The following is a 17,500-nucleotide window of genomic DNA, read 5'->3' as shown; positions in this document are numbered from 1 at the left end:
CTGCAGCTTGGTCCACACAGCAGCTCCTCATCAGGAGGGTCAGAGGTCATCATCCCAAACCCCCCCCCCCCCCCCCCCCCCCCGGAGGCCGACCCTCACCGACCTTGTTTTTATGACTGCAGACCCTCCGTCCATGCATCTGTCAGGCTGTCTGGGCAGAAAAGGTCCTGCAGAAAACATCGAGCTAAATATGGCTTTAATATCCTGACTACTGGAGGTGCGCTTGATTTATGCCAGCTGAAACCTAAACAGCCTCTGAAGTGGATACCTAACATGTAAGATCAGATAAATCAGCCCCTCTTCAGGCTGAAACCACCCACCTCTGGCAGCGCCATGCTTTACTCCCCACTCAACTAAACAGAGCCTTTGCCCTCCAACCCGTCCACCTACAGTCCTACAGCCTATTGAACCCTAACCTTAGTGACTTGCTCATGTTGCTGCATTGTTCATGCCTCTGTTTGGGAAACGGTCTGATACTGCAGGAGCTGTATCTGAAGCACAGCCTCTGTCGCTCTGGCTGCTGTCCTGATTTATTGGCTTAAACAGGAAATGAAACTTTACCTTTGGGATGTTCGTACTCTTGGTGGAACTCAGAGATTTGGACTCCCGGGCTAAGCAGCCCTGCTCCCGTCACCTTGCCCTGCTTTGTAAAGCTAAGCTTTGATCAAAGGAAGCAGCTTCCACAGCCACGACGGACTGTAACTGAAACATTCAACTCCACCGTCTCCGGGTTTACACGACTCTGGACGAGAACTCAAACAACGCAGAGTTATCTGCTCCTCCACAGCAGCAGAGCCTCTTCGGCGCCTGTAATGGTTTGATCAGAACAAATGCAAAGTTTCATTAGTTTCAAGCATCCAGTTGTTGGATGGTTTTTGCACTAACAGCCAACGTACCGACGTCAGCCTGAATCAGTTACAGTAACTTTTCTGAACTTGTGGTTTTTCGTACATTTCTGCAGGACCCGTCCTGTCGCTGAATCTAACATCTCAGCAGCCAACAGTCACAAGCAGCTTCTGCTGCGTTGGCAGAGTCTCCGTTTGTGGATGATGAGAAAGGTTTGTGCAGGGAGACGAATCTACAGCTGTTGGTGTGTTTGTGGTGAAGGACTGAGCTGAATCTGCGCAGATTAAACAGACAGTGGAACATGATCCTGAACCCTGAGTGATAACCAGACCTTTTACACATGTGAATCCTTTCTGGGACTCTTCCTCGTTCAGTTGTTCACTGACGATGACGATGAAGCAGCTCTGGGAAACTGAACCTCTGATGTTTTTAACGTGTTTCTCTCGGGAAGCGGAGCTCGGAGCCTTAACCCTGGACCGGAGGGATGACCTCTCCACGGGGTGTTCAGTCCAACCTTAAACAGGTTTAATTACTGAGCTACTAGAGTTTATGTTTTAATTCATTCCTTTGCTCCATTTCGTGGTTGAAATGCAGCGTTTCTGTCATCTTTAAAGCTCTGCATGTCTTTGTTTGGACACGAGTTCCCCAAATAAGTTTTATTACTGTCTGGAAATTGTCAAATAATGCCATAAAAAATGCTGCAGAAGAAGTCGCTCTTCCAGTGAGCATTCCTGGGAAACAGGCTGAGCTGAAGGTCGCATTAAAGGTGTGAGGACAGACGGAGAGCTTCCTCTGACGTCACGTCAGCTGCCAGGTGTTGGACATAAAGGTGAAATAAGAGATAATAATGTCAGAGTTCGTTGGAGCGTGGAGAGACCTGCAGGCCCTGATCTAGTTTACCTTAGAGAGCTGCGCTCAGACACATTTATGGGAGAGGCTGTGTGAACCGAGAGGATTCAATAAGGCTGGAAAATACCTGAAAGTAGAGTCTGATATATCATACATCACGCTTTTATGGTCACATCACCTCGGTGACCAGCAGAGAGCAACGATGCAGGGAGAAAGTCTGAGAGAGCAGTGAGCAGGAAGTTCGTCGTGATGGAATTCATTTAAAGTCTCGCCGCTCTCGAGGCTTCCTCCAGGTCACGCAGACCTGCCCGTCTGTTCCCAGATAACCCGGATAAGCCGCAGGCTGACAGCCGAACGAGCTCGGGGGAAATATATTTCTGCTCCGGATGATCGGTGGGCTGATGTGATGAATGTGGAAGTGTGGGAGGATTTCACTTTCCACCAGCTCAAAAACCGTTAATAGTTCCAATAACAGCCAATCACGTCGAGCTTTTGGTTGCTGTGTCCGTTACTGATGTCGGACTCTGTCAGGCTGTTTGGTGTGTTTGGAACGGATGTGTCCATGTTCATGTCTGTACGTACAGGAAGTGCACCGTCTTCTGTTTTCACTTACCTGATGAGACGAGCTCTGAGCGCGCTCCTGCTTTTGGTGTGAAGGTCAGGGCGTGACCCGCTCAGGACAGCGGCAGGTGGGGAGCGTGACTGGATGGTGCACCTGTCAGACTGTGGTGCAGCTGTCCTCAGGTCGAGTAGACAGAAACCTGTCAGGAAGCAGAAAGCGAAGAGCTCGTGATCCTCATGATTGTGACTTTTTTAAGTCTGAGGTGTCGGGTCGGCGACCCCGGGCTTCACCGACATGTGGCGTCCAGGCGTTCACAGCGACGTCGGCTCTTTGTATGTGTGTGGTTCTGCTGAGTGCAGGTCAGTCTGACCCTGAGGAGCTGTTGCAGTCCTGCTGCTCAGTGTGAGAGGAACCCAACGCCACACGTGTGGCCACGCGCTCGGCTCACGAGCCGATCTGTGTGCTTCTGATGATGATGTTGGAGCTGCGCAGGTCTCTGGTTGATCACATGATCAGCTGTCAGCTCTAACTGGTCAGTGACCAGCTGGTCCGGCGGCCTGTGTGACCTGTGAGGCCAACGATGACATGAAGCTGTGTTTTACAGTCATCTTGTCTCACCGTCGTGTTTCCTGCTAAACACCGAGTTTAAACTCGCAGCTTTTGAAGCGCAGCTGATGTTGCTTAGTGGAAACTGATCCTAGATCACCAGCTGAGGTCCGCCTGCCGTCAGCCTGGAGCAGAGTTACTCTGCACGCTGTCAGACGCATGTATGCCTTATTTCCCTTCCTTTCCTCCGTGTTTTGAGTTTAACATCAGGCTGAGTTTGGAGCTTTGACTGGTTTCAATATGAATACCAGATGTTTGCTTCAGCTCGGTAAACAGACGCGATGCTCCTGCAGCTCGGTGACGTCAGCACAGCTTCATGTGTCCTCTCAGGGGACCACGCTCGCCCGTCCTCCTCGGCTCCGAAACCTATTTTCTAGCAGATAAATCGTGTGTCTCACGATGAATCGCTGCTATCAGAGGCAGCGCTGAGTCAGCAGGGAGAGCTTCTCGCCGCCGCGAGTCCTGAGGAAGCGCACGTGTAGCTGAAGGCTGCGGGCTTCGGTCATAACTTCCTGCTGCGGAGGATGTTATCTGTCTGCTCCTGGGTGGTGCGTCCGTCACTTCGGACAGAAAAACCAAACTGACTGGCTCAACGAGGACACGCCCCAGGCGTGGGAGAACGCCGACCTTCATTCGTGCATTTACAGTAACGGCGACCGAGACGAGTGTTCTTCATTAAAACTCCTGTTTGTGTGAATCGGACGCAGCTGGACTCGTTACACAACGATGACATTTGATTGATTTTAATGATGAAATAATTCCTCCGAGCGCAGAGAGCGTTTAGCCGCCAACATGTCAGAGGGAGGAGTTTCCCGCTCTCGTGTGCAGAGGGCTGAACGCGACGGCGGCGCGGCGTCCTGCTTCTCCTACGGCGCTCGCTCTTATTTCCAGACGTGTTTTCAGCCTGCTTTTGGGAAAAGACGACAATCTTTCACATTTGTTGACAAAACACGACAACCCGTACTCTAAATGATGTGTTGGCGTTCGCTCAGACACGAGAAAGGCTGTTTGAAAACGACCACCGTCTCAGATTAACGTGTCGAGTGTTTCCTGTCGAGGACAAACCTGATGTTTGTCTGCGTTTACACGGAAACAAACTTTATCAAACACCAAGGAGTTCATCATCATCATCATCATCATCACATTGTAGGGATCACGTGTGATTGTTTGGACCAATCCTGATGAAACGCTGCACAAACCCTGCAGAGGGCGCTGTCAGTGCCAGCTCCATACAAACTACTGATACTTTAAAGACGGCGTCAGAGTGGCGTTAAGTTTATGTGACATCATCACGACATGAGACGCGTTATGAAGCATTTAATTCGCCTGTAATCCATCCTTGTTTCTGTTGTAATAAACGCTTCCTCTTCCATCGGTGTTGCCTGTTTCTCTCTGTGAGGTGGTGTGGCTGATGAGAGGAAGCTCTCACAGAACGACGGGGATCAAATATATTTCTCACAGGTTTATCGATCAATCAAACTCTGCAGGCAAATCCCACCTGTGTGAACCGAAGAGTAATAACCTGAGACGTCGTTTGAAGCAGGGATCGTGGGAGGGGTTCACCAGTGTAACGCATCACAGTTCATTTCACCCGCTGAGCCGTCTGGCTGGTCCGCGTGGGCACAAATCCACGGCCGCGGCGCTCGGAGATGAAGGGCGAAGTATTTTCAGTCCACGAACATCAGTGTGATGATTTTAAACGTTGGTGTCTGCGCTCGTGGGTTTGCTGACCGCTGTCGGTATTTCACCTCAGCTTCATCAGCGACCTGCTGAGAAGTTCACCCGAATCAGAGGCTCACAACAAACCAGACGAGCAGGCGGGGACATTCCTGGCTTTCCCAAGTATTTTTCTCAGGAAACAGTTTTGGAAAAATACTCTGGTCTCAGTTCCTGGTGTTCTGCCTTCACTTAGACTCGAGAGCAGCTGCAGAGCGGTGAAGTCGGTGTTTGTGAAGCGACTGACAGCTCTCGTTTCTGCCGAGCGCCCCCCTGGTTTGTCCCTGTAAGTCCAGCAGCTTGTTGCGGCCTCTCTGCGGCTGCTGGCAGAGCGAGGGCCTGAGCACGTCTCTTTCTTTGTCCACAACCACTCTTGAAACTCAATCAGAGGAGGAGTCGCTCCAGGCCTGCCGTCTCCTGACAGTAATAGCTCTTATCATCTGCGGGACACGGTGACAGATTTATTCCTCCGTATGAGACCCTGCTGCTTCTCTGTGTGTGTTTTGGAAGCTTTGATTGGATCCCGGGGATGTTTGAAGATGATCGGAGGAGTTAGGAACTGTTCCTCAGGTTCGGCCGGGTTGGAGCTCATCACTGCATTTAAACAGGGAGGAGGTTGAGCTCCCTGAGCTGTTTCACTAATGAGGATGGAGTAAACACAGACAGCTCATGACACGCGTGTGTTACTGGTCATGTTAAACTGTTTCATATGAACTGTAGACAGAGGGGAGGCTGAGCTGAAGGACGAGGACCAGTGAATGGTTCATTATCATAACCTCTGCTGCCAGATGTCAGCGACCTGCCAACAGGTGTGATCTGACACTGCAGAGGTGGGAGTGCTGCACACCAAGAGATGACAGTCTGCTACGGGTTCATCAGCAGGAGGCGGGTCCAGTCCGTCAGGTTGGATCTGATTGGCTGCTTTTCCTTCTTCTGTCAGGCTCAGGTTCCAGAGCTGGTCGAGCTGGTCGAGCTGGTCGAGCTGGTTGAGCTATGCTCCCACAGCTGGAGATGCTACACGGGGACACTTTCAGAAACCAGCAGCTGTTATTTTTTGAATGAGTTATTAGATTATTAAGCTTTTAAAAGAAGAACTGTGTGTTTGCCACATTAGGGGCAACGTTTCATTCAAGGCCTGCAGAAAACGTTTGCATGGACTGAATAACAAAACTTTTACTTTGAAGGGCAGCGTTGTCCATGCGCAGGTGTTGTCACAGGTTACTTCCTGTGACGTTAGCGTCTTCCATGCAGACTACAGGAAGCAGCACGCTCTGAATGACGACCTCATATTGTGGCCAGCCGGTCAGGAAGGCGTGTTTAACCCTCTGTGACCCGACCTACCTGTGCAAGAGTCCCTGGGTGTGGCTTAGATGCCATCGTCTACCTGACGAGGTGTGGATGACGCGTGTCTGAGGTTGGCTGCGGAGACGCCACTTCTCGCTTTCATCCTCTCGCGTCAGTCTCCTCTAACCCCGCCTACAGCTGACCCTGAGTGGGTGTATCTAAAATGATGATGTCAGTAGTTTACCTGCGTCCACGTCACACTGACACCAGACACAGCAGGTGTCTTTTTGACATGTGAGATAACCCCGACGTGATTTTTTATTGTCAACATTTTTGTTTCTCTTTGTGGCTCTAAGTGTCATCACGTGACATTTACAAGCTGCCGAAGGCTTCAGAAGAGAGAAGAAGAAGTTAGAAACATGAGCTGAGGACGTTTCACGTCTTTAAAGGGAAGAGTTGGGTTGAGAGGCCGTCAATAAAGCCTCTCAGTGATGTAGTTGAAGTTCGACTTGTTTTAGTCACTTCCTGCTCTGTGACATTTGACTGAAGTGTGTTTTTAAAGGACAGGTTGGCTTCTTAGTCTCCGTGACGCAGGAGAGTGAATGACTGACTGAGGTCAGACGAACCTCGTGTGGTGTCGGCACATAGTGAGCGTTTAAAAGCGCTCTGACTTTGTGACGCTCGCAGCGCGTCCTCTTGTTCTTCATTTACAGCGGCAGCGTTCTTATCCTCGGCCCCATTTCGCCGCTCGCGGCTGTACAGCCTGTTCCCTCTTCACAGTAATTGCCATCCATCGCTGAGCGGCCGAGCTGTTTATTTCTGAGGACACTTGTACCTCGAGTACCTCCTTAGAGAAAATCGCCTCTCCGTCACGACGTGTTCAAGCCTCCGGTTCAGCTCGCCGTGAGCCTCTCGACAGTGAAGGGCCGTTAACTGAGCTCTGATGAAGTAAACAGCAGCTTGATTCAAACGACGGTCATTCAGGAAGTCAATCAGAGCTCAGATAGCTCTCAGTACTGCAGGTACACCTGGTCAGCTTCTGATCAGCCAATCACAGGATTACAGGACATAAAGAGTTTACCCTCAAAGGTTAACTGGTCACAGTCGTCTGCAGCGTAACTCAGTCTGAGGACGATGTCTGCACTTCATTTTCTCTGAGTTCTGCACAGATTTATGATGTTTATTCATCAGGTAATTATTTCCTAATTTTATTTCCTGCGTCGTGACTCAGACGGAGGGCTTGTCGGGCTCAGGAGGTTAGAGAGTCGCAGCCACGGCGCCCTTTGGCTCTCGCCGCCTGAATGTCGATGAACTCCTGACGTCAGACACGGCGCGGTCATGACGGACAAAAACGAGTCAAGGAATTTTGTGATTTGTCACTTTCGGCTTCATTAATCATCCATCGTGACAGGATGGGTTTGAATCCAGGTCAGAGGGTGTTTCCTCGCATCCTGGAAGACCTGGAAGACTTAAGGAATTACTTAACCCTTTAAAACCGGTCGGAGCGGGCTTCCAACATTGGAATAGACGTCAGTGCAAACTATCGCATGTCCGCCATGACCTGCCCGAAACCTGAAGTGACGTCATTTTCGCGGAAATGTAGTTTTTTACCATCAGGGCCTCATGAGCCTATACTGGTGTTTTTAAAGGTTATGTTTGACTTTATGACTTTCTGTGTGGTTTCTGGGATGCTTAGGACTCATATTGCACTGCTGGAAATAGTTTATTTTGATGCAGATGCTGCTTTTTTGCAAATTTGCATTATAATATTTATTTTCATTTTTCCTGCAGTGTATAAAAATTGGTGTATTTCAAAAATAAAACTATGAAGACACTCAAAATAAATTTCCTGTGGTGGGAAACTATTTTGTGCAACTTTTTTGTATTTACAGTTTTGAGGGATAAGCCTCTTAAATTTCTCTAACTAGAAATATATGTTAAAAAAACAAAAACGATTTTCAATTTTTTTGTAGTTTATTGCACTTTTTTGCAATGTATGTAATTACTATGCACTTAATGCAGACATATTATTAAAATTTAGGCTGTAATGGTTGTATTGATGTATAGCAACTTGAAATGCTCCCAAAAATGGCTCCACAGCATGTAAACATATAATATAAGCTCTGGCGGACTTGGTTCTATGGTCGGTCTTAAAGGGTTAAAGCTGCTTTCCAGGAAGGTTTATTATCTCCGTCCTTGAGTTTCCACCTGTTTGCCTTAGTCCTGACACAGATGGTACAGGTAAACCTGTCTGTGCTTCACAGCACGACAGAGCTTTAAATCTGGTATCCATGGTGACGCTGAGGGGTGGGTACACCTGCAGCGGCGTGTTTAATGTCAACCAGCAAAGACTGGAGGTCGAGCAGGAGGCAGAAGAACCAAGTAAAGCTGAGGTCAGAGGTCACAGAGACTTGAGTCCCTCCATCAGAGCAGCGCTTACAATCCCCGAAGCTTTGAAGATGGACGCGAGCTGTGATGGGTTGGAGGCCGAGCTGAAGATGTTCAGATGTTCAGTGAGCAGGATGGTAATGAGTCCATCAAAGGGACCAGCTGGTCAGGGAGGATGAAGATGGAGCTGCCAGCCAGGAGGAAAAGAGAGGAGCTCAGAGAAGAGTCATGGATGTGGTGAAGGAGGGAATGCAGAGGGTTGGCGTGACAGAGGAGGATGCTGGGAGAGTAGGAGGTGATCACCGTGGCAGCAGGAAGACGATTCTGCATAATGAACATTTTTACCAGTTTTCTAAAAGTCTTCTTGAAGAAAACGTGATGTTCATCATCCCAGAATTTCCAGATGAGCATCCTGTTTTCTTCAGTTTGACCATAAAGTGTTCACTGAGCTCAGAGATCAGAGGCAGGACGTTCATCGCAGCCTCCTCGGTGTCGGCTCGCTCAGCAAAACCTAAAACCTCGAGATAACGGCCTTCACCTCGCTCTGAGCGGCTCTGAGCGCGCTCACATAAAACGGGGTGGTTTACAGGTCCTGTGATCCGGTGAGCACCACCTCCTCCAATCAGAGACGTGATCAGAATGTGAGGTGAAGTCTGGAGACTCAGATCCTTCCTGTCTCTCACCGTCTTCCTCCGGAGGAGGGCGGTCCTATGTGATTTAATTATTCGGGGTGTGTTTGCATGCTGCGCTGTTACTCTCCTGTGTGATTGTTTGGTGACTCGGTCAGAGGTCATAGGTCACGCTGTGATCGGGGAGCTTCCGCCCAGCAGCGGCTCGTCGCAGGTGCGTCTGCAGACGCAGCAACAGCTGCTCATTAAATCTTTATTTAACCCGGGAGGGCTGACAGAGGCCTGCGCTGCTTCACGCAGCCATGTGTGCACACTGGGAGCAAACCAGTGCAACCAGTGTAATCACAGTGCGAGCCCCACAGAGGAAAGAATGATCGACTTGGCTTCTGTCCATCCAGACGGACGCGTTTCTCCTTTCTGGTTGTGCTTTGCAGACTCTGATATGCGAGTAATCAAACACAGAGCAGATGTGGGGTCAGCTCCAGATGTGGGGTCAGCTCCAGCTGTGGGGTCAGCTCCAGCTGTGGGGTCAGCTCCAGCTGTGGGAGGGGGTTTGTATCAGGGTAACATTTCGTACGCTCACATGAAGAGCTGTTAAAATCCTGAATCATGGTTTCACTGTAAGATCATTTCCATGGTTTGATTAAATAATTAAGTTGTTCTGATATCTTCGTACTGACCGAAGGGAACAAAAGCTGCAGTTCCTCTGCCGTCCAGCAGAGGCAGCAGTGAGCACACAGATTCACAGACTGTCATAACACCTGTTTATAACTCACCTGTCTAAACTGTATGAAGGCTTGAAGTTTGCATTATTAGGGGCGTGGCCTCTGTGACTGACAGGTGGATGGTGACACAGGTGGCTGTAGCTGCTAGCTTCACCTGAGCTGCACCTCTGGACCTGTTTGTGCTGTTGGAGCCTTTTTAATGACATCATGTGACCAATAATATGGCTTCTGTGAGGTTACTGTGGCAACAGAGCGTCTGAGAAGGCGGGGCTTGATCAGTGGGTGACATCACAGTGACTGTTATTAAAAGATAATTTTTAACTTGTGTTTATATGTGATATTTATGACCTGTTACCTGTGATGTTCCCAGAGTTTCTGGGCCGTCCTCAGCTGACAGACCGGCCCCGTGCGGTCGATTTAAACTCGTGTTTACGTCACGATGAGTCAGATGTGTAGAAGTTCGTCCTCTGCGCCGCTCCAGCTGATTCCACAGCTTTCACATTATGTATTGAGAGCGTGCCTGGTCTCCATCGCAACCATGACGGCTCTGTATTAGCCTCTGTAATTGCTAATCCACCAGGATTACACGAAGGCCACAGGAGTGACGAGGTCAGACGTCCCAGATGTCGCTGTGACCTCTGAGTGACCGTGCGGAGGAGGAATAAGTGAGGCTTTTTGTTGACTGTAATCAGAGTGGGCGGAGGACGTGATGGAGCTGAGGGAAAGTAATGTAAGGAAATAATCAGCGGCGAAGCCTCGGCGGCCTGCGCAGAGCAGCTCGGGGACATCTGGGAAAGTGTGAGAGGTGGATTTGATAAAGTCCAGGTACGCTGTGAAGAATGAGAGCCTCGCAGACTGAATGTGAAACATGGACGTGGTCTGGAGACAGACGATGTGACGGAGACGCAGGGCGGAGGTCTGTCAGAGACGAGCTTTGACTGCACACACTGAGGCCTTCAGCTGAGCTGGCGGACTCGTTGCTGTGTTGTCTGACCCGTACAGTCCTCAGCTGGTGCAGCTTCATGCTCTGTAATGATCGTGTCTGTACAGTCGCTTTGCACTGGTGGAAATGTTGGCCTAACAGTTACATCAGTGTAACCGTGTGTTTATCACACTACTGCCCCCAAAATTAAAGGAACTTCAAAGCTCATGCTGGATCTCTACACTGATATATGAAGGTGACCAACCTGCAGAGGCTGGATTCAAGGTTCACAGTGATGCACTCAGTCGATCAAAATGTCACTGCAGGAACTGAAAACGGTGCCCAGCCTGAGGTCTGTGCATCCTCGATCATCACTGACAACAGGTGATGCTGAAACGATGTTACATGCAGCACGAGGTTCTCCATGGCGTCTCACACCCTTCCATGTCTTTAACATGTGGTCGGGGTTAGGGCTGCTCGATTATGGCAAAATGATCATCACGATTATTTTCACTGAGATCTCGATTATTCGACGATATTTATTTAACAATAACAATGTTGAATAATGACTTTAAAGATTGTCAAAAATAATATAAAATAGTGCAAATGCTGATAACAGTGCAAATGTTTGCAATATAAGAAATAAATGAAAAATGTAAACATCTATGTTTAGTGAAGTTTGCAGTGTTGCTCTGTGGTGCAGCTACGACACTGTAGCAAAGTTTACACACTGTGTCTACTTGATCCACGTCTGACTCTGAACCCATAATGTTTCCACACCACTCAAGTTTTTTTACCTCTTTTCAACCAACAGCAGTCACTCTCCTCTCCAAATAACTTCTGCTTAGCTTTCCGAGCTTCCCTCGGGTCCTCTTAATCAGCGGTCCCCAACCCCCGGGCCTCGGACTGGTACCGGTCCGTGAGTCGTTTGGTACCGGGCCGCGAGAGTTGAGGCTCAGGTGTGAAATGTATAGTTTTCAGGGTTTTTATTGGTTTTCAGCGTTATTTTGTTATCGTTTTATAGTTTACTCGGTTTTCCTGGGTCTTTTCACGTGTGTTATGAATAAATCTTCTTTTTTCGGTACCAGTACTAGTTTTATTTTGTTGTATTTATCCGCGACACCTTAAAGGCCGGTCCGTGAAAATATTGTCGAGCATAAACCGGTCCGTGGCGCAAAAAAGGTTGGAGACCGCTGCTCTTAATTGTTGTGACACGTGTTTGAAATGCAGAGAGGTGCGCTCGATTTGCCACACGGCGCAGCGCGAGAGTAAAGCACGAGGGAGGGGCTAATAATCGGCTCAGTCATTTTTAATGATCGTTGAAAGCCCAGATCGTAATCGAGATTAAAATTCAATTAATTGAGCAGCCCTAGTCAGGGTGAACCTGCTCTCATCTGTGGAAAGCACCAGTGGTGGACCCACCAGCTCTGCTGTTCTATGGCAAATCCAGTCAGGCTCCACGGTGCACAGAGCCCACTGCAGGATGTGTGGCTCTCAGTCTGTTTCTGGTTGTGTGAGTCAGAGACATTCACACCAGTGGCTGCTGGAGTTGGACTACCTGTGCAACCTCTGCAGCTGCACAGCTGAACCTGGTGAACGCTCTCTGCTGCTTACCAGAGCAACACCCCAGAAATGTGACATGATGTCAAATGTTAACTGGATTTACTGCTGCATGAGTTCACAGCCTTTTTCAGTCTGTTCAGTTGTTCTAAAACTAAGAGCGGTTCATGGAAACAGACTATTATATATAAGTTATTATATATAAACATGAGGTATGAGCTAACGTAGCATCATCACGACTTCCCTGTGCTTCAGTGCCTCTTACAGATTTCATTACTTCTTCTTGAATAAACCATTAACAGATATCTCAGGAATAAACCCGGTGTAGTGAGATGTGTCACTGAGGTCACTGCAGTCCTCTGATGGTGCTGCTGCACACCTGACCTGAGCTGATTATCAGCACAGTGGAAAATGTTTGATGACCCCAGAAGAAAAGAGGAAGCTGCTCAAAGAGAGGAGTCTGTGCAGACAGAGCAGCAGAGGGCGTTCACTTATTTTCACTGAGACTTGTTAATCAGGAAGGAGAAATATCATTTCACACAACCTGAACCTGCAGAGCTCTGATCGTTTTCCTCTGATAACAAGCAGAACTCCGTCCTGTTCCTCCACCCAGCACACAGACCTCTGACCTCCACCCGTCTGATGAATCAGAAACACTCAGTTTAAACTTTATAAAACCACAAAAACACTCAAAGTTTCACTAAAAATAAAACACAACAATGACAAAGAAATATGTGCCGTGATGTTTATCAAGCAGAGCTGAGAGCACAGACTCGCTGTCACCGCTGATCCTGAGCTAACGAGCTAACGAGCTAACGAGGCTCTGTGTGTTGCAGCCTCTGATTGGCTCGTCAAAGGTGCTGATCACAGGCTGGAACGATGCTATTGATAGTATTGATCAGAGCTGCATGGTATTGCATGGTGTGTGTGTGTGTGTGTGTGTGTGTGTGTGTGTGTGTGTGTGTGTATGACGGTGTGTTTGCTCCAGCACTACGTGACTTGTTTAAAAGCACCTGTGCAGGTGTTTGTGGAGCTTTGTGACAGTTTCTGATGATTTTGTGTTTTCTGAGTTTTTCAAAGTGTCACAAACCAGGACTGACACACACACACACACACACACAGACACACACAGACACACACACACAGACACACACACAGACACACACACACAGACACACAGACACACACACAGAGACACACACACAGACATACACACACACAGACAGACACACACACACACAGACAGACACACACACACACAGACAGACACACACACACACACACCTCTCAGTATAACTGTAACTATGTCCACCTGCTGCAGACCGCGTGAGCCGTGTGATGTTATTGGTCGAGTGCCGGTGTTTCAGCTGCACAGCGATGTGTGTTTGTGTGTGTGTGTTATGTTGTGTTACTGTGTCTGTGTGTGTGTGTGTTATGTTGTGTTACTGTGTGTGTGTGTGTTATGTTGTGTTACTGTGTGTGTGTGTGTCTGTGTGTGTGTGTGTTATGTTGTGTTACTGTGTGTGTGTGTGTGTTGTGTTGTGTTACTGTGTGTGTGTGTGTGTTATGTTGTGTTACTGTGTGTGTGTGTGTTATGTTGTGTTACTGTGTGTGTGTGTGTGTGTGTTATGTTGTGTTACTGTGTGTGTGTGTGTGTGTGTGTTATGTTGTGTTACTGTGTGTGTGTGTGTGTGTGTTATGTTACTGTGTGTGTGTGTGTGTGTGTTATGTTACTGTGTGTGTGTGTGTGTGTGTTATGTTGTGTTACTGTGTGTGTGTGTGTGTGTGTTATGTTGTGTTACTGTGTGTGTGTGTGTGTGTGTGTTATGTTGTGTTACTGTGTGTGTGTGTGTGTGTGTGTGTGTTATGTTGTGTTACTGTGTGTGTGTGTGTTATGTTGTGTTACTGTGTGTGTGTGTGTTATGTTGTGTTACTGTGTGTGTGTGTGTGTTATGTTGTGTTACTGTGTGTGTGTGTGTGTGTGTTATGTTGTGTTACTGTGTGTGTGTGTGTTATGTTGTGTTACTGTGTGTGTGTGTGTGTTATGTTGTGTTACTGTGTGTGTGTGTGTGTGTGTTATGTTGTGTTACTGTGTGTGTGTGTGTTATGTTGTGTTACTGTGTGTGTGTGTGTTATGTTGTGTTACTGTGTGTGTGTGTGTGTGTGTGTGTGTGTTATGTTGTGTTACTGTGTGTGTGTGTGTGTGTGTGTTATGTTGTGTTACTGTGTGTGTGTGTGTTATGTTGTGTTACTGTGTGTGTGTGTGTGTGTGTGTGTTATGTTACTGTGTGTGTGTGTGTGTGTGTTATGTTGTGTTACTGTGTGTGTGTGTGTGTTATGTTGTGTTACTGTGTGTGTGTGTGTGTGTGTTATGTTGTGTTACTGTGTGTGTGTGTGTGTTATGTTGTGTTACTGTGTGTGTGTGTGTGTGTGTTATGTTGTGTTACTGTGTGTGTGTGTGTTATGTTGTGTTACTGTGTGTGTGTGTGTGTTATGTTGTGTTACTGTGTGTGTGTGTGTGTTATGTTGTGTTACTGTGTGTGTGTGTGTTATGTTGTGTTACTGTGTGTGTGTGTGTTATGTTGTGTTACTGTGTGTGTGTGTGTGTGTTATGTTGTGTTACTGTGTGTGTGTGTGTGTGTTATGTTGTGTTACTGTGTGTGTGTGTGTTATGTTGTGTTACTGTGTGTGTGTGTGTGTGTGTGTGTTATGTTACTGTGTGTGTGTGTGTGTGTGTTATGTTGTGTTACTGTGTGTGTGTGTGTGTTATGTTGTGTTACTGTGTGTGTGTGTGTGTGTGTGTGTGTGTGTTATGTTGTGTTACTGTGTGTGCAGCAGATGTTGGTGCTGCGTTCCCAGAGCTGCTGTGAGGTCGATCGAGGACACAGACGATGACTCACACAGATATGAAGAGTCTCTCTCGCTCTCTCGCCCGCCCGCCCGCTCTCGTGGTTCCCGTTTTATTTGTGATCGGAGACCGGGAGCGTCTTCCTGTTTTCTCCCCCTCACCTGCCTCTCCGCTTCTCTCTCTCTCTCCCCAGCGCTCAGACTCTGTTTTCTCTCTCGTTCTTTCTCCTCTTTTTCTGCTTTGAGTTTTCATTTCTGCTTCCTTTAAACATCTCTTCATTTCTCTCCTTTCTTTCTGTTTCTCCGCCACATGACAGCGAGGCGCTGCCGCTCTCGCCTGCTCCCATTGGACGATTTTCTGATGAATGTCAACAGAGTGTAAACACACAGAGACAAAGCTGCCAGGCGCTGGCTTCCTCTCCGACCTCTCACGGTCCAAATCCAAGCATTTGGAAGCCATTGTTCTGATGCATGATGGGAACTCGTTTAAGAAACCACATGAAGGCGAGCGATGTGGCGCTCGGCGTGACAAACCTGACGAGGGTCTGAGAGTCACTGAGCGGTCAGTGTGATTGGAAATGATGGTTGTCATGGTGCTGTCACTTCCTGTTCCAGCTCACAGATTATTACACAGCAAGTTTGAATCTCAGACTCGAGCCCATCCTGTCTGTAGAACACTTTGTTAACACGTCCACGATCGTAACGCTCAGTTGGCTTCTCAGGAAGTCCTTCCACTTCATTTTAACCCCACAGAAACTCCCTGCAGTTCAGCAGAGGTACAGCAGGGGGCGCTCAAGAGGCTCAATGAGTAAAAGCAAATGAATCGACTCAACAGATACAATAGTTATATCAGCTGCATCCAGACAAAAACATTTCATCTTTCCACAAACAGCATCGATAATCTGACATGCTGTTAGCTTGAGTTAGCTTAGCATCATCATGTATGCTGATGATGTCGTCCTGCAGGGCGTCCGCTGTCTGATGTTTTTATGCTAACGTGCTCTCTGAGTGTAAGTACACAGGATTCAGATGAAGACGAGCTGCTTTACTTCAGTGAATGAAGCAGATAAACAGCTAAAATTATTCTTTAAACCTCCTTTAAGACAAAAACATTGTGTTTTATCATTTGAATTAAAAATGCTAACGTTGCAGCAAACTTCCCGTAACTCTGCTTTCAGAGGCTGGGAGGATGAAAGGTGAGTGGAATCGACACAGGTTTCAAAGACCATGTCCTGGCAGTCCCCCTGGTGACCTCCGACCTCCACCCAGCCTCCCCTGTGGATCCTGAGTTAGGTCTTCAGATCGATGTGGACCGTTGCAGGACAGGAGCTGCACTGTTGCAGTGTGGTGCAGTTACACAGGACTGCCTGTAGAGGGTGTCTGTGAGCCACGTGTGCAGTTATAGAAGGACAGGAAGAGAGGGAGTTTTAAGAAAAGAGGTAAATGTGACAATGTGGTCAGGTGACTCGGACCTGCAGAGAGACGACCTGCAGAGAGACGACCTGCAGAGAGACGACCTGCGACGCCCACAGCGAGGGATAAAGGTGGAGGTTTTACATCAGGAGTGACTGCAGAGCAAATCAAACCCCCACCTGGCTCGCTCGCTGCCTTGCTCCACACATCGTCTGTTTGCCGAGCAGGAATGCAACAGAGCATAGTTTGGTTTGTGAGCCATAATCAAATCAAAATGTGTCTGCATACTTTCCCATGGGGACGGAGGAGGAGGAGGAGGGGTGTCCAATTAAACAGTGACACTCGGAGAGAACGACAGATAAACAGACGGATAATCATCAGCAGTGGACGGAGTTTCAAACAAAAGCAGGAAGACAGAGGGAAGAATGTGGCCGCCGCTGGTATTTCATGTTATTTTTGGAGCGTTTCAGGAGCTGAAACGTGTTTTATGTAACCGGAGAGCAGCTAATGAGCTAAAATACCAAAATGCACCGCGATGGACAAAGAGTTTAATTTGAAGTCGCAGCTGTCGCTCGTTTAGCAAACAGCAACATTTCATTCCAGCAGTCATTATCAGATCCCCACGTGATCGAGTCACTAACATACTCACGCTGTTCAATACTCAGAGGTCAGAGGCGTGTCATTACGGACGCTCACGTTTACCTAGAGACACGAGAACAGGCAACAGTTATCACAGAGAGGGCGCAGCATTAGCCATGCACACGGTAACAACATCAGTAATGACAGTAGGAGCAGTGAAGGAGGAGCTCAGTCACAGCTGGAGGTCGGCGGGAGGTCTGACATCACAGCAGAGAGACGAGCCGGTTGGCTGGTGTTCAGAATAAATCAGCTGGTCATCCATCCATGTCCTCGACAGCCCGTCCCAGCTGTCCAACGAGGGTTCACGTGTTTCCATCGTTTGTCCTCTGACATGTTCAGACGAGCCTGGAATACACGAGGAGCTGTGCTGAGGGCGTTTTCACGGCTAGCTTGTTCCCTCTGAGTTTGTAAACAGAGACCACCTGAGAATGTGCGCTGATTGGCCGGGTGTGTTTGGGGCGGGAATAACAAAAGTAAATAGAAAAAGAAGGTTTTGGACGGTTGGAGACTTCCT

General features: G+C 48.2%; 1 protein-coding gene and 1 long non-coding RNA gene across 12 annotated transcripts in view; one reads left to right on the top strand and one right to left on the bottom strand.

Moving 5' to 3' along the window:
• Nucleotides 1–17,500, top strand: part of sugct (succinyl-CoA:glutarate-CoA transferase) — a 75,840-nt gene that overhangs the window by 24,505 nt on the left and 33,835 nt on the right. The window lies entirely within an intron of this gene.
• On the bottom strand, nucleotides 15,063–16,548 carry LOC146511947 (uncharacterized). The gene is made up of 2 exons (XR_014875952.1): nucleotides 16,452–16,548; nucleotides 15,063–16,421 (listed from the first exon to the last, which is right to left on the bottom strand). It is a non-coding gene; the product is annotated as an uncharacterized LOC146511947 (long non-coding RNA).

This window comes from Neolamprologus multifasciatus, chromosome 9 (genome assembly GCF_963576455.1).
Source record: "Neolamprologus multifasciatus chromosome 9, fNeoMul1.2, whole genome shotgun sequence".
Classification (NCBI taxonomy): domain Eukaryota; kingdom Metazoa; phylum Chordata; class Actinopteri; order Cichliformes; family Cichlidae; genus Neolamprologus; species Neolamprologus multifasciatus.
The sequence above is the reverse complement of the archived record's forward strand: the minus strand, read 5'-3'. Positions and strand labels throughout refer to the sequence as shown.